The sequence below is a fragment of the Miscanthus floridulus genome, chromosome 9 (genome assembly GCF_019320115.1).
Source record: "Miscanthus floridulus cultivar M001 chromosome 9, ASM1932011v1, whole genome shotgun sequence".
Taxonomy (NCBI): domain Eukaryota; kingdom Viridiplantae; phylum Streptophyta; class Magnoliopsida; order Poales; family Poaceae; genus Miscanthus; species Miscanthus floridulus.
This window is the reverse complement of record NC_089588.1, coordinates 120,112,901-120,119,353: the sequence shown is the minus strand read 5'-3', so window position 1 is coordinate 120,119,353 and position 6,453 is coordinate 120,112,901. Positions and strand designations below refer to the sequence as shown.

Sequence of the window (6,453 nt, the reverse complement as noted above, 5' to 3'; positions counted from 1 at the left end):
AGTTGTCTAGAGTTTTAGGCCCCAGATACAGCTGTCATTTGTTGTTTGGAATGGGGAAGTTGTCTAGAGTTTTAGGCCCCAGATACAGTCCCGAAAATCATGGGGCTTGCTGCACACTACACAATCATAAGACCACCAGAATGCAATGCAGCATGGACTAGTCTATGTCCAGAAGTTTGACAGTTATCAGATGTAAATGCACTCAGCCACCCGGTTAGTCGTTTCAAAGTTTGTTTTGATAACTATGGTGCCCTTGGGGCAAATCTTGAAACACCTGGGCGAGTTGGCTAACACAGCATGTGCATTCAACATCCACCTAGAGATTGTCATACATGCATTTCCCAGATTAATATAGGTTCCCGAAATTCTCCATGGAGAGGACACATTACAAGACAGACAACCAAAAAGCGTAATGTGATCTGTGTCAGGTTTGAGCATCAAACAAGTTCTCTCAAACACATGGCACGAAGGCCTCCGCCTCCCTCCTCACGAAACAGACAGCACGAGTCTTCAAAATGTGCTGTCATCCATCCAGTAAATCACTTCTTCAATTTTGCTTCCAGACCAATCTTCTGCATCACTCTCTCCTTTTTTGCCTCCTGCATCTTTTCACTTAGTTCCCAACTGCACAAAACAAAGGTATTTCCGTTATGCTATAATGGAAATGGGGAGTTCCTCGTGTGGGAAAAAAAAAACTGCACAAAACAAAGCAGAGTCACAAGGCAATCAATGTTCCATACTTGCATACATGAGATGTAAGAGAAGAAAACAAAAATCCAGTTAGATAATTTCTACATTCCATGTCTTGATAATTGTCATATATTATTTTAGTATGTACAAGTACAATTAACAAATCAAGTAGTTGCATCTTCATTTAATTATAGAGAACAACTTTGGCGTTAAGATATGCAACTATATAACTTTTGACATTACTGAGATGCTTTGATCTCGTAACTGTCTCCATACTTTCAACTCCCACCCTTAAAGAACAGCCCGGCTTCACCAACTGAACAAGGAAGCTCAGTTGGGGAAGCCGCCTACACCACACCATTATGTTATAGAGTAATGGATGTAACAATCACCTTAGGAGCATGACTGAATGTTTTTCAAAGTCATGGCCTATGTTACACGGATACGTCCCTGAAGCCGCGTATCGTGTATCCAATACGTATCGGATACGGATACAAATACGTGTCCGATACGCCCAGGATACGTATTCTCGGAGTATCCGATTTTTTATTATTTTCGTGCAAATTGGATACGCCATCCGACACGTATCTGGCCTGCCGAGTAAGAAGCCCAGGAAGACAGACCCTTATCCCTCTGCCCCGACGCCTTAGCGTCCGATGTCCGCAGTCCCGCATGGCTGCGCCCGCGCCTCGCGCCGCATCCCCGTGCAGTGACGCCGCAACCCCGTTCGCCGGCCGCCGGCCACCAGCGACGAGCCTCCGCCTCCGCTCGCCGGCGACGAGCCTCCGTCCCTACTCACCGGCCGCCAGCGACGGGTTTCAGCCCCGCCCCCTCGTATCGCATGCTGTGCACACGCGTGCCGCGCAGGAGGTGCGCCACCGCTCGCCGGCCTCCCCCGCATCCTCCGTGCCATCAATCGACTTCTCCTACAGACCGTCGCGCTGGGAGCACCACGCTGGGGAGCACCCACCAGTCCACCGCGGCTGCAGCTAGCTCGCCCGATGCAGGGGCAAGGTGTAGGGAAGAGGACGATTCAGCAGCAAAGCAAGCTGCTGGTGACCTCCCATGAATACATCTCCTTTTCATACTTGATCTACTATTCTACTCTAGTTCTGCAGTTCTCGTTGCTTGATTTTGTGTGTTCCCCACATCTGCTTCATGATTAGTGTTTCCCATGCTTGATTGCTTGCATCCAATAGATGGCCTCTACATATTTGGGTAGTGCCAGTGCAAGTGCTAGTCCTAGCATAGGATCTGTGGTCACCGGCCACAACCAGAACAGACATTAGGGCTCTCCTGTTCCTAACCTCCTTTTTTAGATAGAAATTTTGGTAATTGAGCATTAATCTAGTATGGTTACTCAAATTTTAGACTTTCACAATTTTAATTTGCATTATTATTTATTTATTATAAAAAAATAATAAAACGTATCCGCGTATCGTGTTTTCTTAGAAATTGCCGTATCCGCGTATCCGTATCCTTCCGATACCGATACACGTATCCGTGCTGCATAGGTCATGGCCACTGCAGATTTCTGACAAGGTTTCTTCTTTCTATACATTCTTGATCCTGATTACCAATAGCCGTGGTAGAATTTCAACTACGGGCGTAGCCTCCCTAGCCCCTACTGTTTACCTATCATGTTTCCTCTTTATGTGTGTTGGTGAACGAGCTAAAAGATTTTTCTATCAGAAACAGTATGGAAATCAAGATGGTTTGTTCATAAGAAAGTAAAGATGTCAATATCATACAGCACATGCACTTGGCTTTGGTATGTAGAGTTGGTTTGTAATGCGAAGAGCTAATTGGGTGAGGGTCGCACATTGTTTTATACTGGTTGCTCTGGTTTTGGTTAGGATCCCAAACTAATATAGGCTTTCTGACCATAGAACAAAAACAGGTGAACATAAATTGGAGAGTCATGGTTAAACAAAGTGTGAACAGAATAATACTTCTGTTCGCTAGCTTAATGGCATAATGCATAGTATTACATCGACTTTAAACCATGATGAGATTAGGTTACAGTTTGACCATGCAATTTTAGCAGATTAATCAGTTCGTATCTCAACATGTCAAATCACTGGTAGCAGATTGGCTACTTGTTTAACTTAGCATAGAAATTGCATATGCTAAATACCCGGCCACCTACACCATCATGTTCTACTTATGTTTTTAAATGTAAACTAGAGGCTGCTAAACAGAACAATACTTCCTGCAGCGTGCTACAAGCAAGATGCAATGGCAGAGGTAAATGTGGATAAAAAAGAACACAAAAATATTACCTTGTGATGGCATCCTCACTCAAGTAAGAGGAGAACTTGCTGGGAATAAAGTTGTCGGTGTTTTGGACCGATGGGTCCTCAACCAACTAGTGAAAATATACTGCGTGCTCCTAATCCCGGATGGTGATGCAAAGGGACATAAGGTTTATACTGGTTCGGGCAATGGGTGCCCTACGTCCAGTCTGAGAGATCGATCTCGTATTCCTTGCACCGAAGTGCTTGTAGTAGGGGGTTACAAGCAGGGTGAGAGAGGGAGCTTGTCCCAGGTCTCTGCGTGGAGCGGTGTGAATTGCTTGAGATGTTATCTCAGGCAGCGGGGAAGCGTGCGTGTTACAGAGTGTCGCTTGAGCGTGAGTAAGTGAGTTCGTCTGTCTGTCTGTGCGTGTGCCTGTGTCTAGAAATGGCCCCGGTCACTCCCTTTTATAGTCGAAGGGGGGACTAGGGTGATACATGTGTTCGCTACGCAACGTCCTGTAAGCGGAGGTGGCGTGTCCGAGCCCTGTAGCTCGCTACTGTGGCGGTATGGTCGATGGAGCGGCCCTGTCCTTGATGTGCTAGAGCAACGCGCCGGTCGCATCCGATCCTGTGCGACGTGGGAGCTCATGTGATAGCTTGACGCAGGGCATGGCAGACGACGTGCCGGTCGCTGTGTGTTGGTAGTGTAAAAAGCCAAGGCTTAGTTGGTGCCAAGGCCGAGCCATCGTGGGGGGCTCGGCGGGCGCGAATCCCGAGGCTGCCGAGACCCTGAAGTGGATTGTCGAGGCTTGGAGGGAGCAGTTGGTCCTGTACACTGATTCCAAGGCTATAGTGGCCTAGACTTGACTCCCCGTGACGCGTTGTTCCTGGAGCAGGGGTTAGGTAGCACAGTGCAGTGCGGGCGTCGGTCGTGGGCACAGTACCGAGCACAGCGGCCGATAACCCCTGCCCCGTCCTGTCCCGGACGGCATGGTGTTGATGCGATTTCCCGTCTCGTCGGCCGCTCTGCTGTGTCGAGCCGTCGTCCGGCTGATGTCGCAGGAGTGGTTGGTCGCATTAATTGGTCGTGACGTTCTGTCAGGGAGATCGGTCGAGGCGGAGGTGACGGGGTTGTTGCCGAGCCGGCCTCGAGCGAGGCAGAGAATCGGCACCTCGTCCGAGGCTTTACGCGTGGGGCCTCGAGCGAGACGGAGAATCGGTTCCCTGTCCGAGGCCTTTCGTGCGAGGCCTCGAGCGAGGCGGAGAATCGGTAGGCCGTTCGAGGCCTCTCGTGCGAGGCCTCGAGCGAGGCGGAGAGTCGGTAGCCTTGGACAAGGCCGCGGGTTAGCCTATAGTTGTCTTTGGCTTTGATTTTGATAGGGTCTAAGCGATTTTTTCGGTTTTCGCTTAGGGGACCCCTTTTTATGGTACCCGACAGTAGCCCCCGAGCCTCAGGGAGAGTGTGAGTGCTCTCCCTAAGGTTTTGAGGAGACTCGGCTCGCGGCAGCTCCTGGCGGGATGGTGCTTTGTACTCGAGGCCTCGGTGGGTGCACGTGAGCACACCCGCCGGGTGTAGCCCCCGAGGCCCTAGAGGAGTGGATTTATTCCTCTAGGGGCTTTTCTCATGTCGTGTGAGGGGTTTTTATTGCATTTTGCCGAGCCCATGAGTGCGAGTTCAGGTCGCTGGGCCTCGGTTTGGTTGCAGGAAGAGACCTCGAGCCTCTGCTCGGAGCAAGAGGGCGATCAGGAGTTTTCCTATCTTTTTCGTGTGGCCCTCATGCATCCTTTTCATTCGGAAGGAGGGGTGGAGGATGCCATGCTACCCTCGGTGGGCGTGAGCAGTGACACCTCTAGTGAGCTGTTATCGGGTAAGTCCGAGTGGAGGCCCATGCCCCATTCGATAGGGGTCGGCAAGCGGTCCAGAGACGCACTCCAAAAGTACCAGAGGGCTTCTCTAGTGGGTCCCAGGGCCGTTCGATTGGCCCCGGGGGCTCGATGCCTCCCTACGGTGGGATCCCATTCGGAGACCTCCCTGCCTGTCTTGGACACGACTTAGGGCGTCCCGAGCGATCGCTTGCTTGGGCCGCGGCCATGTACAGGCTCGCCCATAGTTGTCCCTGACTCTATTGCCCTAGGGCGGCTGTCGAAACCCTCAGGGGCCTAGCCTTCGAACCCCTGGACCGTAACGGGCTCGGTGCCCTTTATCACATTTTTCTCTGTGAGTTCAGGTTGCTTGTCTTCGACCTATTTGTAGGAAGAGCCCCTAAGCCTCTGCACGGAGCAAGAGGGTGATCAGGAGCTCCCTTGGCTTTTCGTGCGACCCTCGCGCATCATTTTCGTTCGGATGGAGGGGTTGTTTGCCGAGCCCTTGCGTGCGAGCCTAGGTCGCTGGGTCTCGATAAGGTTGCAGGAAGAGCCCCCGAGCCTCTGCATGGGGCGAGAGGGTGATCAGGAGTTCCCCTAGCTTTTTGTGTGACCCTCGCGCATCCTTTTCGTTCGGAAGGAGGGGTTGTTTGTCGGGCCCTCGAGTGCGAGCCTGGGTCACTGGGTCTCGGCAAGGTTGCAGGAAGAGCCCCCTAGCCTCTGCACGAAGCGAGAGGGCGGTCAGGAGTTCCCCTGGCTTTTTGTGCGACCCTTGGACATCCTTTTTGTTCGGAAGGAGGGGTTGTTTGCCGGGCCCTCGAGTGCGAGCTTGGGTCGCTGGGTCTTGGCAAGGTTGCAGGAAGAGCCCCCGAGCCTCTACACGGAGCGAGAGGGTGATCAAGAGTTCCCTTGGCTTTTTATGTGACCCTCATGCATCCTTTTCATTCGGAAGGAGGGGTGGAATATGCCAGGCTACCCTCGGTGGGCGCGAGCGGTGACACTTCCGGTGAGCTGTTATCGGGTAAGTCCGAGTGGAGGCCCGTGCCCCATTCGATAGGGGTCGGCTAGCGGTCTAGAGACGCACTCCAAAAGTACTAGAGGGCTTCTCTAGTGGGCCCTAGGGCGGTTCGATTGGCCCTAAGGGCTCGATGCCTCCCTACGGTGGGATCCCATTCGGAGACCTCCCTGTCGGTCTCGGACACGACTTAGGGCATCCTAAGCGTTTCGCTTGCTTGGGCCTCGGCCACGTACCGGCTCACCCATAGTCGTCCCTGACTCTGTTGTCTTGGGGTGGCTGTCGAAACCCTCAGGGGCCCAGCCTTCGAACCCCTGGACCATAACGGGCTCGGTGCCCAGTTCCTTCGTCTGAAAGGAATCGGGTGGGGGATATTCCCCTCCCATCAGCTGATAACGACAGGTGCGCCTTTTGAGGTGGTTTTCTCGGGGAGGCGGAACGACGCCTGCCGCTGCTGCGGTCGGATGCGACGTGGTGTCAGCGGATGGGACATAACTGTGCGTGCGATTAATAAGGAAAAGTTGGGTGCGTGGGCGGTAAAATCGGATCCGGATCAACTGTATCAGATTTGAGGGAAACTTCCCCGATTTCGTCACCCGTCCATTTCTCCCCTTTCCTACATAAATACGTAACAAGCCTCGCCCCTCC

The 6,453-nt window shown here is 52.2% G+C and overlaps 1 pseudogene; it reads right to left on the bottom strand.

Annotated features, from left to right (window-relative positions):
• Nucleotides 1–234: 234 nt before the first annotated feature.
• The window catches only part of LOC136482792 (uncharacterized), a 31,865-nt pseudogene continuing 25,646 nt past the window's right edge, over nt 235–6,453 (bottom strand).